The sequence below is a fragment of the Ovis aries genome, chromosome 4 (genome assembly GCF_016772045.2).
Source record: "Ovis aries strain OAR_USU_Benz2616 breed Rambouillet chromosome 4, ARS-UI_Ramb_v3.0, whole genome shotgun sequence".
In the NCBI taxonomy this organism is placed as follows: Eukaryota; Metazoa; Chordata; class Mammalia; order Artiodactyla; family Bovidae; genus Ovis; species Ovis aries.
Window position 1 is genome coordinate 14,524,101 of NC_056057.1, and position 17,672 is coordinate 14,541,772.

General features: G+C 42.5%; 1 long non-coding RNA gene across 1 annotated transcript; it reads left to right on the plus strand.

The window, feature by feature from the left end:
* The first annotated feature begins 450 nt into the window (after positions 1-450).
* LOC132659664 (uncharacterized) lies at positions 451-7,747 on the plus strand. The gene is made up of 3 exons (XR_009600327.1): positions 451-544; positions 6,479-6,537; positions 7,082-7,747. It is a non-coding gene; the product is annotated as an uncharacterized LOC132659664 (long non-coding RNA).
* The last annotated feature ends 9,925 nt before the right edge of the window (positions 7,748-17,672 follow it).

Sequence of the window (17,672 nt, forward strand, 5' to 3'; positions counted from 1 at the left end):
TCTTTGTGACCCCATGGACTGTAGCCCACCAGGCTCCTCTGTCCATGGGATTCTCCAGGCAAGAATACTGGAATGGGCAGCCATTCCCTTCTCCAGGATATCTTCCCAATCCAGGGATCCAACCTGGGTCTCCTGAATTGCAGGCAGATTCTTTACCATCTGAGCCACCAGGGAAGCCCAAACCATCTTAATTAGTCTATACCAATCATAGTAATCCTGTTCCCCTTGAGAGTGGTTGGTACATACAGAAAGTGGTGGGTGACTCAGTCCTGACCAATAAGATGTGAAGATAAATCTGCTGGGGGACTTCAGCGAAAGGGCTCTTTTCCTTTCAAGAGCTCATAGGGAGAAGAGGCAGAATGCTCGTCCTTTGGACACTGTCATGTTTGCCAGTGATTCCTGGGACTGCAGCAGCTATTGCCAAGAAGGGCATCAACCCCAGAGCAGAACAGAAAGGTGGAGGATGGCAGAGAGGGTGGTGAGAGGACCTTCCTTTATGTGACGGCTTTGCCTGCTGGAGCCACATTCATCTTAGGACTGGGTGGTAAGTGAGATAATTGAATTCCTTTATCATTATTATTTTTCAAATTTATTTCTTTTTTAATTGAAGAATCCTTTAGTTTTTAAAAACAATTTGAGTAGGGATTTTTGTTACTTACAGACCCAAATTTCCTAATTGAAACATAGAATTCAAGAAACTTACCATATACAGATCTTCTCAGACACAGTTTACACCAGAGAGAAGAAATGCGAAGTCAGGAAGAAACAATGAGATACGACAGCAATGATGAGCTTCCCAGCTGGCGCTAGTGGTGAAGAACCCAGCTGCCAAAGCAGGAGACATAAGAGAACACAGGTTTGACCCCTGGGTTGGGAAGGTGCCCTGGAGGAGGGCCTGGCTATATACTTAATCGCTGTCATGTCCAACTCTTTGCAACCACATGAACTTATAGCCTGCCAGGCTCCTTTGTCCATGGGCATTCTGGACAGAAGAGAATACTGGAAGTGGGTTGGCCATTCCTTTCTCCAGGGGATCTTCCTAACCCAGGGATTGAACCCAGGTCTCCTGCTTTGCAGGTGGATGCTTTACTGTCTGAGCCATGAGGGAAGGCCAAGAGTACTGGAATAGGTAGGCCTATCCCTTTTCCAGGGGATCTTCCCTTTCTCCAGGGGAACTTCCCCTCTGAGAAATTGAACCGAGGTCAGATTCTTTACCAGCTGAGCTACCAGGGAAGCCCAGCCTGGTGGGCTACAGTCCATGGGGTCACAAAGGGTTGGATACTATTGGAGCGACTGACCATGCATGCACCATCTACAGATACTCTCGAAGACAGTTTACAACAGAAAGAAGAAACGCCAAGTCAGGAAGAAGCAATGAGCTACAACAGCAATGAAGAGCAGGGAAATGAGTGAAATGTAATGCAAAGCTGAAATCAGAATGAATGTATAATGTTTGTGAGCACTTAATCACAAATTCTACAGAATTAATTAAGCGCTAAACAGGTTTTAGATCATGTGCTTTGGGAGAAATAGAGGACTTATTTTGGAATTTTAAAACACATTTATTTCTCTGTGACTTGTCCTAGTTGAGCACTTGGGATATCTGATCTGGCGTGAGGAAATCTCTGTCTTGTTCTGGTGGGAAGGGCCATGCTCAGTGAATGTTTAATCCAATTGTCTAATCCAATTAGCCCAATGGGTGGGGCTGTGCTCCCTCCCTGTTAGTTGTTTGGCCTCAGGCAACCCGGTCCTGGAGTCTCAGTTCAGTTCAGTTCAGTTGCTCAGTCAGTTGCACAACTCTTTGCGACCCCATGGACTGCAGCACGCCAGGCTTCCCTGTCCATCACAAACTCCGGGAGCTTGCTCAAACACATGTCCATCAAGCAGGTGAAGCCATCCAACCATCTCATCCTCTTTTGTCCCCTTCTTCTACCTTCAATCTTCCCCAGCATCAGGGTCTTTTCCGGTGAGTCAGTTCTTTGCATCAGGGGACCAAAGTATTGGAGCTTCAGCTTCAGCATCAGTCCTTTCAATGAATATTTAGGACTGACTTCCTTTAGGACTGACTGGTTGGCTCTCCTTCCAGTCCAGGAGACTCTCAGAGTCTTCTCCAGCACCGCAGGTCAAAAGCATCAATTCCTCCTGGAGTCTGCGGGCTCTGCGGTAGCGCTGCTGCGTGTGCGGCCAAGTTGCTTCAGTCGTGTCTGACTCTGCGACTCACGGATCATAGCCCGCCAGGCTCCTCCGTTCATGGGATTCTCTGGGAAAGAATATTGGAGTGGGTTGCTATACTCTCCTCCAGGGCATCTTTTCAACCCAGGGATTAAATCCATATCCCTTAGGTCTCTTGCATTGGCAGGCGTGTTCTTTACCACTAGCGCCACCTGGGAAACCCAGTAGGGCTACCGGCAACCTCCAAAAAGGGCTTATGCCAACACATGCACGAGGGTGAGGGATCTTTCAGTTGTAGCATATGAACTCTTGCTTGCTTCCTGTGGATCTAGTTCCCTGTCTAGGGATTGAACCTGGGCTCCCTGCCTTGGGAGCATGGAGTTTTAGCCACTGGACCATGAGTGAAGTCCCTCTGGAAGTTTAAAGAAAGCTTCATAGAGGCTGCAGCATGCAAACGAGGCCTTGACGTCTGAGTGGGATTTTAGGAGAGAACGGGCCTGAAGGGCAGTCAAGGCTTTAGGATGAGTGTGAAATGCATGGGAGGCTGGGGCCTCAGTGAGTGGTGGACTGAGTAATTGCTGTTCTGAGAAGTTTTAAGTCCAAAGTATTCTCCTGCCTACAACATGCATCGGAAATAAAACAGAAAATATTCTTACACCTCTGTTACCAAAATGTAGGCCATATGGATCTTTCAGTGTGGCAATTCTGGTTTCTGTGTATCCAGAAAAATAACAATGGGGAAAAGGGTCAAAGGAAGGGCACCTTAAACCATATGAAGGGCAGAGGCGCTTCTGGGGAGATGATGATAGACTAGAAAATGAGGGGTTTTCCGACCGTACTGACAGCAAGAAAAGCAAGAAGGCTTTCTGAGAGATTTGCAAAATCTCAAAGGACTACGGAAAGCATAAATATGACATAGTTCACCAAAGAGTTTTTTAAATTTTTATTTTAATGGGGTTAGTGAACTAATCCCAGTAAATCCTACTGAATTAAATAATAAAAAAGGACAAAAACAAATAAGCAATCCCAAATCTATGGTATTTTCTCAGTTCTGCTAGTTATTAGCTGTGTAATGCAGCAGATCAATAAATCTATACTTCAGTGACCTCAGGGATAAGAGGCCACTTCCCTGATCTACTTTATGGGATTATCCAGAGGGTCTGAGCAGACAACAGAAGTGATTGGGCGGGGGGGGGGGGGGGGGGGGGGGGGGGAGGAGAAAACTTTTAGATTCTGTGGAGGCACAGAAGGAATCTCTTTTAGAATGTATTTTTGAAAGGGGGCAAGATCGTTCACTCAGGAGAGATGCCCAGGGGTGTCCTTTCAGAGAGAGGAAAGTGCAGTCTCCAGGGTGACTGTAGCCCAGAATGCAGGAAGCCACCAAGTTTGGTTCAGACAAATTACCAGTGTGGGCATGGAACCAAGTTGGAGACACATATAGAAAGGAATTATTAGATTTTTTTAATAGTGCGGGAGCTACGCCAAGACTTGCAGCTTTGGTTTGGAGTCTGCAATTAAGGGTGAACTTAGAAGGGAAAATGAAATGGAGGCAAGAGCCTGAACCTTTTTTGAAGCCATAACGACATAATTTGCAAGTTCAACCCTAGAGGTTCCACCATGCCACAGTAAAGTTGTTTATGTACTTTCACGTTTATGAAGCTTGGCGAAGGTGGTGGTGGACAGAGTGTCTAAAGAGAAAGGCAAAGGGTAAGATCTCGGGCCCATGGCATGGGCAAGGACATGAGAAAGTCACTCCTCAAACTGGCAACCGCCCCAGAGGCCTCCCGGCCTAATTTGTCCTTGGAGCATTTCTCTCTCCAGACCCCACCCTGGAAATGTGGCATGTAAACACACTTGGGGATTCTTAGAGGCACTTCAAATGATCTGCTGGTTTCCCACCTCTAAAAAGACTAGACCAGTTATACTCCACCTCTGGCTAATTTTTTAAATTGTGGATTTTTTGATTGTCATACTGATTGGGGGCCATTATTAACATTTACAGGGCAAATGTCAGGGATGTCTATGTTATGTGAGTTTGCCTGCGCAAAGAATTTTTCTGCATTCCATATAGGACTTTCAAATATCCAACTGGATAGTCATGAATATGTACAAACTTATGCATTATTTGAACTGAAAATCTAATTCTATTTTACATACAAGCACAATATACTTATTACAGTCTTAACACATTCTAAACTTTCTAAGAATAAAACTTTATATGCTATTCAGAATTTTTTTCTAAGTTGTTCATTGAGTTGGAAATATGCGTAACTGTTGGAAAATTGCAACATTACTCAAGGGATTTAGTTGTCTATGTCACACATTTGTGTTAGTTTGTATCTGTAGTTGTTGAATTCAAAAGTGATTATCCCCCTAAATGCCAGCTTCTGACGACTTTATTGGGTCTTTCAATATAGTTATTGGGTTTCCCTGGTGGCTTAGACAACAATGCAGAAGACCTGGGGTAGATCCCTGGGTTGAGGAGATCCCCTGGAGAAAGAATGGCTACCCACTCCATTATTCTTGTTTGGAGAATCTCATGGACAGAGGAGCCTGGTGGGCTACAGTCCACGGGGCCAAAAAGAGTTGGACATGACTGAGTGGCTAAGCACAACAATAGGTGTATATAAGTTATATTGCCTATGAATTTCATTTTACAATTTTAAAGGGGAATTAACAAAATATTTGTAAAAAGGCGGCATTCGTCTCATTGGGACTGGGAAATGCTAGACTAAAAGCTGATAAAAAGAAAAAAATGGGAGGAGTTATGAATGTGAGTTGTGTTAAATGCCCATATTCTACACACTGTACCCATCCAAAATTTATCTGAAGGAAAATTACAACATGTATTCAGGTCAAGGAGGATCAAAAAATGTGCTCTTGGGGTTGACCCTAAGTGCCTCAGGGTCAGATTTTTCAGTCCTTTTGTTTTAAGAGAGGAATTTGTCAGTAAACAATACCGGAAGATCTGAAAGAAAAATGAAAATCCAAAACCTCTTCGGCTTCTCAGTCAACAAGGAAAGACTTGCAAGCGCTCAGAACACTGTAAGTTAAGCAAAGCCCTGTCAGATCAAAGCCTTCTGCTTTCTTTTATGGAGCGTTAACAAGCTCTAAAACGCGGGTTACAAACAAGAGGAAAACAGATCAAAATTCTGACTTTTTAAGTTGAAAGTTTGCCTTTTTAGAAATGAAATTTTGATACATACTACAATATGAGTGGACCTAGAAAATATTATGCTTGGTGGAATAAATTGGACACAAAACAAATATTGTATGATTCCAACTTATATGAGATACCCACAATACACAAATTTGTAGAGAAAGAAAAACAGAAGGATTACCAGGGGCATGAGATTAGTTTAACAATAACTAGGAACATAGGTTTTTTTTTTTTTTTGGCCTTGCCTCGCAGCTTGTGGGATCTTAGTTCTCTGACCAGGGATGTAGCTGGGCTTAAGGCCGTGAAAGTACCGAGTCTTCACCACTAGGCCACCAGGGAATGCCTGGACATAGATTTTTTTTTTTTTTTAATTAGAGATGGTAAAAATGTTTTGGGTGTAGATAGTGATGCTGGCTATACAACACTGTGAATGAAATTAATGCCCCTGATTTGTACATTTATGAATGGCTGAAATGATGAATGCTACATTGTATGTAGGACTTCCCCCGTGTCTCAGTGGGAAAGAGTCTCTGCCTGAAGAGCATGAAACATAGGAGACGTGCGCTTGAGCCCTAGGTTGCAAAGATCCCCTGGAGGAGGGCATGGCAACGCACTCCAGTATTCTTGCCTGGAGAATCCCATGGACAGAGGAGCCTGGCAAGCTACAGTCCATAGGGTTGCAAAGTCAGACACGACTGAAGTGAGGTACGCACACATGTTGCATATATTTTTTACCACAATAAAAAAAAAAAAAAAAAGTTTGCCTTTAAAATAAAAAAGTTCAACCCCCAAATACATTTCTATTCCTACAGTCTGTAGATTTCCACCCCCACCCCCCCACCCAAGAGGTTTTATTTTATTAGAGGGAAGCCAAGTTAAAGTCTCAGTATTAATTTTCTGTCATGCTTTATCTACCAAAGAACAGATTTCCAATGTCTCTCACACATTTGATGCAATTTTTTCCATTTGCTAAACTTCATCAAAGGTTTTCAACTGATAAATACATTTTAAGTCAGAATTGAACAAGTTTTACCCTTGAGTATAACAAAGTGTATCCTATCTAAGGCACTGGACTAATAGAAGATGTTTTCAGGGTTTTTTTTTTTGTTACAATATTTTTAAATTATTTTTTAAATTTATTTTTAGTTGGAGGATAATTGCTTTATAACGTGCTAGTTTCTGCTGTACAACAACATGAATCTGCTGTAAGTATACGTATATCCCCTCCCTCGTGAATCTCCCTCCCAAGTCTGTAGATTTTTAAGTCCCATGCCTTCCCACTCACATCCTTCTTTCTAACTCTGCGTATTAAGCCATAAACACCATTTTATTGGGGGGGCAGGGGAGGAAGAAAAAGAACAAGGAAGTTCTGTGAAGGAAACTTTCACCTTGCTGTTTACTGTCAGATCTTCAAATGCTGCTTTTAAAATACAGCAGGAAAGATGACTGTTTGACATATACGGGAGATTTATCAGGCTCCAAATACATTTTAATGAACGCAAAAGGTCTTAAACTCCTTTTCTTGGGCTGACTTGCCTGTGACTCCCTTTGAAAGAAGTTTAATTTCTCTGCGCCGTCAGAGCCTGGGGCCCATGCTTGCTGACACAATCATACACACGGCCGTTTCTTTCCAGCAGAGAAAAATAGAATATAAAAAAATAAGCTGCTCCAATATCTAATTTGGGGGTTGGTTTTCTAGCTAATCTTTTGAAACTGAAAACAGTTTTCTGAAAGCTGTCGTTTTCCCAGGTACTTTTTCTCATGATCACAAGAGCAGATGTCCACCATGCAGAGAATCAAGAAGACAAGCGTAACCAGGGCCCGTAGGTTCTACCAGAATCAGAAGCTGGAGGACCAGGCTGATGTGTCCTCCCCACTGTCCCCTTGAGGGGCTTCAGTCTCTCTAGGCCCATCTGTGACTTAAGTCAGATTTCCATGGACAATGTTCTATTTTTAAGTCCTGTCTTTTCTGATTGAGAAGCTGCTTTGAATGAGATCTCTATCTGTATAGTTATGTTACCCTGTGAATGAAAACTTTTATTTACATGTCCATTTAAATGCACATCTCTTGGCAATGACGACCCTGTATGCAAGACAGCAAAAAAGACACAGATGTGTATAACGGACTTTTGGACTCAGAGGGAGAGGGAGAGGGTGGGATGATTTGGGAGAATGGCATTCTAACATGTATACTATCATGTAAGAATCGAATCGCCAGTCTATGTCTGACGCAGGATGCAGCATGCTTGGGGCTGGTGCATGGGGATGACCCAGAGAGATGTTATGGGGAGGGAGGTGGGAGGGGGGTTCATGTTTGGGAATGCATGTAAGAATTAAAGATTTTAAAATTAAAAAATAAATAAAAATACAAAATAAATAAATAAATAAATAAATGCACGTCTCTTTGTTGTTGTTGCTGTTCAGTCCTAAATCATGTCCGACTCCTTGCGACCCCATGGACTGTAGCACACCAGGCTCCTCTGTCTATGGGATTTCCCAGGCAAGAATATTGAAGTGGGTCGCCATTTCCAGATCTTCTGACCCAGGGAATGAACCGAGTCTCCTGCTTAGCAGGCACCTGGGAAGTCTAATGTCTCTATATCTATTTATAAATGCATATATACATAGACAAATATATACATCATATTAGTCAGAGATGTAAAACCTCTTTGTTCCACCAGTGGAGCTGCCAGGTGGACCATTAAATCTACATGGATGGGCAGACAGGCTTCAACTGAGCCCAGCACATCCCTGACCTGGGTGTTTCCATCACAGGTCAGAGGCCAACAGAAGCAGTAACAGCCTCTAGATCACCTAAATAGAGCAATAGAAACTTTAAGAAAAGCCTGCCTTCCTGGAGACATCAAAGTTTTCTTTTCTCCCCCCTTTTTTGAATTTTATGGGTAAGGCAAATAATAGAGTCTTTGCGTTTTATCAGAAAAGTTAATGAAGTTTACTTCTTTAGAACTTGGATGAACAGTAAACAAAATTACATTGTCACTCCCCCTGGAGTACATCCCAGTGCTGTCACATTAAGCAAACTTATTTCTTCTCATGGGACCACAGTGCCTGATGGCTTGTGCAGAAAGAGCTGGAGAACAGGAGAGTATGAGGCACTTGGAGTCCTGTGTGATGGGAACGACAAGCAGAATCAGCTTTTTAAGTATTTATAATTTATCCCGGGCTTCCCAGGTGGCTCAGCGGTAAAGAAACTGCCTGCTAATGCAGGCGATGCAGAAGATGTCAGTTTAACCCCTGGGTCAGGAAGATTCCCTGGATCTTCCCTGGAAATGGCAACCCACTCCAGTATTCTTACCTGGGAAATCCCATGGACAGAGGAGCCTGGTGGGCTACAGTCCATGGTGTTGTAGAGTCAGATACAACTGAGTGACTAAACAACAACAATTTTAAGACTTTTAGGGAAACTGACTTGGGGCCACCCTGTGTGTCTGGGGGGACTTTGTTCTGAAATGTAGTGGGATAGCCTCAAGCCTCTTGCAGACAGAGGGCAGGCAATGGGCACCGAGAAGGCATGGCCCTTCCCTAGGGGATGGCTCTGCATTTTGAGGAGATGTCTGGGACTCTCACTGGACCACTGCTGGCTTGGCCTGGACTGCACAGGCTTAACAAAGGCACCGGGGAGAGAAAGAGGGGCTTGGAGAGCACTGTGACGACACGCCCCGCTCCGCCCCGATCCCATCTCCCTGCTGCTCCCGGCTTCGGCTGACAGCTTCTGGAGCAAAGGCATCACAGGGCATCCCGACCAGCTGCCAGCAGAAGGAGAGGGCACCGAGGGGACTGGTCAGAAACCCCAACCCAGAGTTTGGAGAGTTGTCCCAAAATGGCAACAGGTCTTTAGGAGTGAACAATGGAGTTCATTTTAAGGAAGAAATATTTATGATTGAACACGACAGGCATAAAACGCTGGGAGAAACAACTTTATGGGCTACAAGAAAAAGAGTGAGAGTTTACCCATGGGTTGGTCCCCCTGCTTAGAGTGTTAAAAACCTTTCTCCCCTCCTCTGCGGTCTTTGGCAGGAGACGGTCCCCATTGGCAGAAGACCTGGGATTGCTTTTCCCTCGTCCCTAGTAAACTTGCTCTGGACTCTGGCTGGCGCCCTGTTGGATCGTCACCACTGACTACATTTCAAGTGGCATGTGGGGTGTAGCTGGCGGGAGAGCTGGGTTCTCTTGTGGTCAAGGAGCATTCAAAAGAGCAGGAGAAGGAACAGCCACGTCAAGGCCTGGCTTGTCCATAGGACGTGCCTTTGCCAGGAACCACGGGACGCCCGACCCCAGCACAAGGAAGGCCACATGGAGCGGCTGGCAGGGGGAACTGGCCCTCGGCAGGGCAGAGGAAGCCGCTTCTGTGGGTTTTTGCAGCGGTCGCATTGCCAGTGTTACACAATGTGATATGATGGCGGGGGTGGGCAGGGAGAGTGGTCTTTCTTGCTTTTCCAAATTACGATAGCATTTCCTTGAAAAATTAATAAAAAATGAGTTTTTTAGAGTGAAAAATGATCTGGAGCCATTTGCCCATTAGCCGATGAAATGAATGGCATATGGATATTTGAAAGGGAAATGGATAAATTGCAGTTTCACTCAGCTCCCTCAGACAAACGCTGAGACAGACAAGCTTGTTTCATCCTGGTCAGGAGCGTGTGGTTTGATGGTCAGAGGACAGGCGAGGGAGTCAGAAAGTCTGGGTTGCATTCCCAACTTTGCCGCTGACTCACTGGGTAACCTTGACCAATGGTTGCACCCTCTGTGTCCCTATCCAGAAAACGGCGATTTAATGACAGCCCCCAGAAAGGAATGTTTGAGCAGTTTCTAGGTATATGGGGTTAGATATTTTGAGGTCCCAAGCAGGCAAAGGTGGCAAGATTTCCAAACTTAATTTTCTTGTACAGGAAAGCATGGCTGAGAGCTTTTAGAAACAATTGGGGTTGAGAACACGATAAATCCCCATAACTGTCAGAAGTAGCCTTTGATATATGGCTTCAAAAACTCTCAAATCTCTAAAGCCACCCTGTCACCTTCCAAGGTTTCATGCTATTGGACTCTGTGAATTTATTAGAAAACAATTTAAAATTAAATTCCATGGCACTGAGTCATCTCCTGCCAGTCACTAAATACTAAGATGAAAATCTCTTGTGACATTTAACACAATGGCTGTTCAGAGGTCTTGCATTAGAATATTTTAAAGACTTTCATATTTTGATTTGCTGCCTTCCATAAGAATCTTAATAGTTTGAAGCACTGTTAATCATTTTCAGCCAGAACATGAATACCTCAGGTTTAGGATGAAGACACTCCTCTTTGATTGGCTCTGTTTTTTGCTTGTCTGATAGATTCTTTCTTTGAGGAGCCTAAATAGCTCTGTGAAAATAGTAACCAACAGAACAAGTGTCAGGAATCCTGCATTCTGGTCCTGGGGTTTCTGTTCTGCTGACTAGGTAACTAAGTCCCTCTAGGCATCAGTTTCCCTACTTGTGAAATGAGACTGCGTCTAAGTGCTGTTTGTTTCTGTGTTGCCATAGATCCCTTCTTTCAAGAGAAGCTTTGGGCATCAATCTAGGATTAAAAAGATGAAGGAGAGGGACCTCAGCCCTTCTCTGCTCTGCTGATGAGCCCAGGTCAGCAACATTATGAATCCCAGCAAGAATATCACTGGCTAGAGTCCTTCAAGTCATTTTCAAAAATGAGAATCTGTGGATGAGAAGACGAGGGAGGAACTGGGTATATTTACAGCCAAGCAATGCTCATTATTAACAACTATTGAATCCAGAGATACCTATTTTTGATTTTGGTCCAGTCACTAAAAATAGAAGGCTTTCTACAGGTTTAATGTGATCCCTATCAAAATATCTGTGACATTTCTCACAGAACTGGAACAAATAATCCTAAAATTTATAGGGAATCACAAAAGACTCAGAATTGCTGAAGCAATCCTGAGGAAAACAGAACAAGCTGGAGGCATAACCTTCCTAGACTTCAAACAATACTACAGAGCTACAGTAATCAAAGCAGCGTGGTACTAATACAAAAACAGACATACAGATCAGTGGAACAGAATGGAGAGCTCAGAAATAAACTCGCACACCCATGGTCAATTAGTCTTCAAAAAAAGAGGCAAGAATATACGGTGGAGAAAAGACAGTCTCCTTAGGAAGTGGTGTTGGGAGAGCTGAACAGCCTCATGTAAATTAATGAAATTAGAACACTCCCTCATACCACACACAAAAATAAACTAATAAGCTCAAAACTGTTTAAAGTCCTAAGTATTAATATAAAATATAACACCATAAAACTCCTACAAGAGAACATAGGCAAAACATTCTCTGACATAAATCGCAGCAGTATTTTCTTAGATCAGTCTTCCAAGGGAAAAGACATAAAAGTAAAAATTAACAAATGGGACCTTATAAAACTTACAAGCTTAGGCACAGCAAAGGAAACCATAAATGAAACGAAAAATCTATGGACTGGGAGAAAGTATTTTCAAATGATGTGACTGACAAGGGATTGACTTCCAAAATATACAAATAGCTCATTCAATTTAATATCACAAAACCAAACAACCCAATCAAAAAATGGGCAGAAGGTCTACATAGACATTTCTTCAAAGAAGACATACAGATAGCCAATAGGTACAATAAAAAATGATCAACACCACCAATTATTAGATAAATGCAAGTCAAAACTACAGTACAGTGTCACCTCACTTTGGTCAGAATGGCCATCTTTAAAAGGCTACAAATAATGAATGCTAGAGGGGGTGTGGAGAAAGGGACCCCTCCTACACAGCTGGTGGGAATGTAAATTTCTATAACCACTATGAAAACAGTATGAAAGTTCTTTAGAACACTAAAAACAGAGTTACCATATAATCCAGCAATCCCACTTCTGGACCTATATCTGGGAAAGATGAAAACTCTACATTTACAATACAAAGATGAAACTCCGTATTCAAAAAGATACACGCAAATGAGTGTTCATAGAGCCACTGTTTACACTAGTTAAGACACGGGAACAACTTAAATGTTCATTGATAGATGAACGGATAAAGAGAACATGGCATACATACACCATGAAATACTTCTCAGCCATAGAAAAGAATGAAACGGTACCATTTGCAGCAACCTAGATGACCTAGAGATTATGATGTTAATTGAAGTAGGTCAGAGAGAGAAAGACAAATATTATATGATATCATTCATATATAGAATCAAAAAACTAATACCAATGAATTTATTTACAAAGCAGAAACAGACTCACAGACATAGAAAACAAATGTTTGGTTACCAAGGGAAAAGGAGGCGGGAATAAATTAAGAGTAGGGGATTAATGGAGCTTTCCTGGTGACTCAGTGTTAAAGAATCCATCTGCCAACGCAGGAGATGCAGGAGACACTGGTTTGATCCTGGGGTCAGGAAGATCCCCTAGAAGAGGAAATGGCAACCCACTCCAGTGTGCTTGCCTGGAGAATCCCATGGACAGAGGAGCCTGTTGTAGCATAGCGTCATAAAGAGCAACTGAGCATGCATGCATGCGTGGGATTAACAGATACACACTACTCTATATAAAACAGACAAACAACAGTATCCCACTGAATAGCCAAGAGAACTATATTCAATATTTTGTAATAATATACAATGGGAAATAATCTAATATATATTACAATATATAGAATACAATATAAATATATATATACCTGAATCACTTTGCTGTACAGCTGAAACTAACATAAAGCTGTAGATCCTGCAGACCCTAGAGCTTGTGCTCTGCAACAAGAGGCCACCGCAGTGAGAAGCCCGAGTACTACAACCACCACACCTAGAGAAGCTTGCTCAGCAATGAAGACCCCGCACAGCTAAAAATAAATAAGTAAAAAAAAATTGAAAAAAGAAAATGGTTAAAAAAAAAAAAAGAAGAAGAAGAAAATGGTTAGACTGCCATATGATTGGGTCCCCAGCTGGAATACTTGGTGGGTTTCTAAGGTGCACAGCTAGTTTGAAACTTAAGGAATGTAAATACTTTATCCTTGCTCATTGAGAAAAATTCCCTCTCCATTCTATTATTTTTTAATATGTGAATGACCTATATGTTAAAATGATTAGATACAGACAAAAGTAGAGTTAAATTGATGGATAGTGGGGATAATGTTTAACCAGGAAGCAATACATACCACAAAGCTATCTCTCTTAAGTAATCTTAGGCTGAAGAATGACTTGCCCCAGGGACTTCCCTGGCAGTCCAGTGGTTGGGCCTCCACACTTCCACTTTCATGGAGTCAAGCCTGGGTCCAGGAACTAGGATCTTGCATGCCGCAGCAAGACAAAAAGTCTTGAAACACATCAGAAACAACTTAATTTAAAAAAAAAAAAGAATGACTGTTTGAGACCATCACTTTCATGTTATTAAACCAGTTAAGGAAGAAGTACTATTATTTTTGTGCTATGAAGTCATCTACCGCCCTACACAATGCTGACCTGTCACTCTTGACAACACAGACATAGAAACTCTAGGGCAGAAGGAAAACCCATCGTGTGACCAATGGGAGATTTACCTTCAACAGAAACTGCTCTTCTATGTAATACCTTTCAAAATACATAGACAACTAGAGAATCTTATTTCTAGCAACATTTACATCATCATCTCAAATTTCCACAACTTTTTCAGAAATTAGAAATATAAATCAACTGGTTTAATTTAGAATGTATGGCCTCTTAAAAATTATTTTTAATTGGAATATATAGTTGATTCACAATGCTCTGTTAGTTTCTTTTGTACAGCAGTCAATCAGTTACACATATACATATGTCCATTCTTTTTTTAGATTCTAGTCCTATATAGGTCAATACAGAGTATTGAGTAGAGTTCCCTGTGCTATACAGAAGGCCCTTATTAGTTATTCATTATTCATACATAGTGGCCTTTCCTGGTAGCTCAGTTGGTAAAGAATCTGCTTGCAATGCAGGAAACCCCAGTTCGATCCCTGGGTCAGAAAGATCTGCTGGAGAAGGGATAGGCTGCCCGCTCCAGTATTCTTGGGCTTCCCTGGTGGCTCAGCTGGTAAAGAAACTGCCTGCAGTGTGGGAGACCTGGGTTCAATCCCTGGGTTGGGAAGATCCCCTGGAGAAGGGAACAGCTACCCACTCCAGTCTTCTGGCCTGGAGAATTCCACGGACTATACAGTCCATGGGGTCACAAAGAGTCAGACAGGACTGAGTGACTTTCACTTTCACTTTCATATATATATAGTAGTATGTATATGTCAATCCCAATCTCCCAGTTTATTCTTTCCCCTTCCCTTCCCACCTTGGTAACCACAACTGTTCTCTACATCTGTGATTCGATTTCTATTTGTAGTTCATTCATACCATTTTTTTAGAGTCCACATATAAGTGATATCATATGATATTTATCTTTCTGACTTACTTCACTCAGTGTGACAATCTCTATGTCCATGCATGTCACTGCAAATGGCATTCTTTCTTTCTTTTTTATAATTGAGTAATATTTCATTGTATGTATGTACTACAGCTGCTTATCTATCCACCTGGCAATGGACATTTAGGTTGCTTCCACATCCTAGCTACTATAAATAGTGCTGCAGTGAACATTGGAGTGCACATATCTTTTCAAATTATAAAATCGGTGACTCTTAAGGAGAGAAGTTAGTGGAGGGATTAATTAACAGCCTCTGATATTCAAAGCATCTATCATTCTCTTCTGAATAAACAGAAAGGTCAACACATAAAGCCTAAGAAGGTGCTTTGTGACTGGAATTTGCCATACTACTGTGAATTATTATTAACATATTTAATGAAAAGTTATAGAGACTATGGCTATTTGAACCAATTTATTAATGTAGAATAGCTTATAATGGAAAAGAAATTTTTATAAATGGAATTAGACAAGAGCTTCAAGAATACTAAGAAGAAACTGATTGACTGTCTCTCTCCATCTTTATTCTACGTCTTCTCAGTCCCTTTGCCCACGTAGAATACAGGTTTAAGGTTAATCTAGAGCCTTAAGTTAGATGTTAGAAACATTTTTGATGATGCATATATTCTAACTACAGTAATGGGACTATAAAACAACACATAAAATTAATTTACCTAGAAAACTTTTAATAATAAATTTGCTATTATTGGCTCTTAAGAAAGAGAGAGATAATAAGAGGAGATCCTGAAAACTTTTTAGTTCCTTGAGTTTGTACCGTAATTTGGACTTTGCCTCATTGGAGTGTTAGGAAGCTCTGGGCATCGCCCTCTATAATTCTGCATATAATCTCTACTTGGGAGAACGTTTATTTTAATAATGCATGGCTCAGATATTGATATTTTCCTTCATTTCCCCAACATCTAGAGAGAGGTATTCTGCCTTAGCATTAACATGGCATCATCAACTCAGTGGACATGAATTTGAGCAAACTCTGGGAGATAGTGAAGCAAAGGGAAGCCCGGCGTGCTGCAGTCCATAGGGTCACAAAGAGTCAGACACAACTGAGTAACTGAACAACAACATTGATATTATTTTTGCTCCCTGATGATATCACTGTGGTCTGTGTGTGTGTGTGCATGCTAAGTCGCTTCATTCGTGTCCGGCTCTCTGGGACACTATGGACTGTAGCCTGCCAGGCTCCTCTGTCCACGGAACTCTCCAGGTAATAATACTGGGGTGGGTCGCCATGCCCTCCTCACGGGATCTCCCCAACCCAGGGATCGAACCTGCGTCTCCTGGTACTCCTGCGTCACAGGTGGGTTCTTTCCTGCTGAGCCACCTCGGAAGCCCCTCATTGTGGCCTACTTGATTTTAAAGATTTGGTTATACATCTTATACGCACACTCATTAACAATGGAAAATGAAGATATATTCATACCAAGTAATTCTGCCTGAGGAAATTTGAGCTTTTATGTGTTTCATCTTGTAGATAAGAGCTGGGTGTTCACAAAACTGAAAAGTCTGCCTCAGACTACAATGACTGCCTGAAGATGTAGAATGGCTTTCTTAAGAATCCAGCAGTTCGAATTTACATGGGAGAAAAAAAATACTAGTTGGTGAATATAGCAACCTGGTTAATTTATATGGTCACCCCAATATTCCACTAGGCAGAGAACAGGTTTCAGAGGGAAAATGAAGGCAAAGACAAGAATCAAAAGGAAGTTGACAGAGAAAGTGGGAACAGAGGTTCCTGCCCAGGCCCAATCCTGGATGCCCACAGAAAGGTCTGATGCTAGGTCTTACTTGTCCCTACTGCCTAGCAAAGGGTCTGGTGCTGATGAATACATAAAGGAATGAATATGCGGGTGTCAAGGTGAGAGGGTGTTTAATAAGTGTTGACGGTGGAGGCAACCTCATAAAAATGAGAGTACCTAGATGGGGGCGGTATGGATGTACAGGGAATAAATTTATTTATTTTTTTGAAGTGCGCCTCTCAAGATCTGGAATTCGTTTTGGGAACAGTCCCCCATAGCAGTTGTCTCCCACGTGATTTGCCGGGGATAAAATTGGCAGGTCCTCTTTCTTAGCCTCTCTTTCTGTGTTCTGGCCCACGCTGTCAGCTGTATTTTCCTCAGGACCATTGCAGAGACCACCACCAAGGAGCTCAGGCCTCTGTTCAGTACACCTTGCTCGTGGGGGCTTCAACCTGCTTTATAGTGTCTCCTCCCAGGTTTTCAAGTAAAACTGTTCTCAGATATTTGGGCAAGGAGTTTATTTATTTATTTTTCCCCCAAACTAGATGCAAAAGTGTCTCTTTGGGGCTTCCCTGGTGGTACAGTGGATAAGAATCTGCCTTCCAAGGCAGAGGATACAGGTTTGATCCCTGCTCTGGGAAGATTTCACATGCCATGGGGGCAACTGAAGCCCATGCGCCACAACCACTGAGGCTACGGGCTGCAACTACTGCAGCCCACGCTCCTTGAGTCCCTGCACCACAACAGGAGGAGCCACCACGATGAGAAGCCAGCCTGCAAATCGCAACTAGAGAGCAGGCCCTGCTCACTGTGACTAGAGAAAGCCCACTCCCAGCAACAAAGACCCAGAGCAGCCAAAAACTTAGAAGAAAAAAAGAATGAGCTTTGCCTTTCTTCTCATTTTGCTAATGAGACGTTGTTGTTGTTGTTTAGTCACTCAGTCGTGTCCAGCTCTTGCGACCTCATGGACTGTAGCCTGCCAGGCTCCTCTGTCCACGGCATTTCCCAGGCAAGAGTACTGGAGTGGGCTGCCATTGCCTTCTCCTATATATATCCTTTGCACTGGGCCCATCGCACATGTCTTTTCAAAGTACCACAGTGGGGAAAAAAAGACTTAGAAGGTATTTACAGTTCTT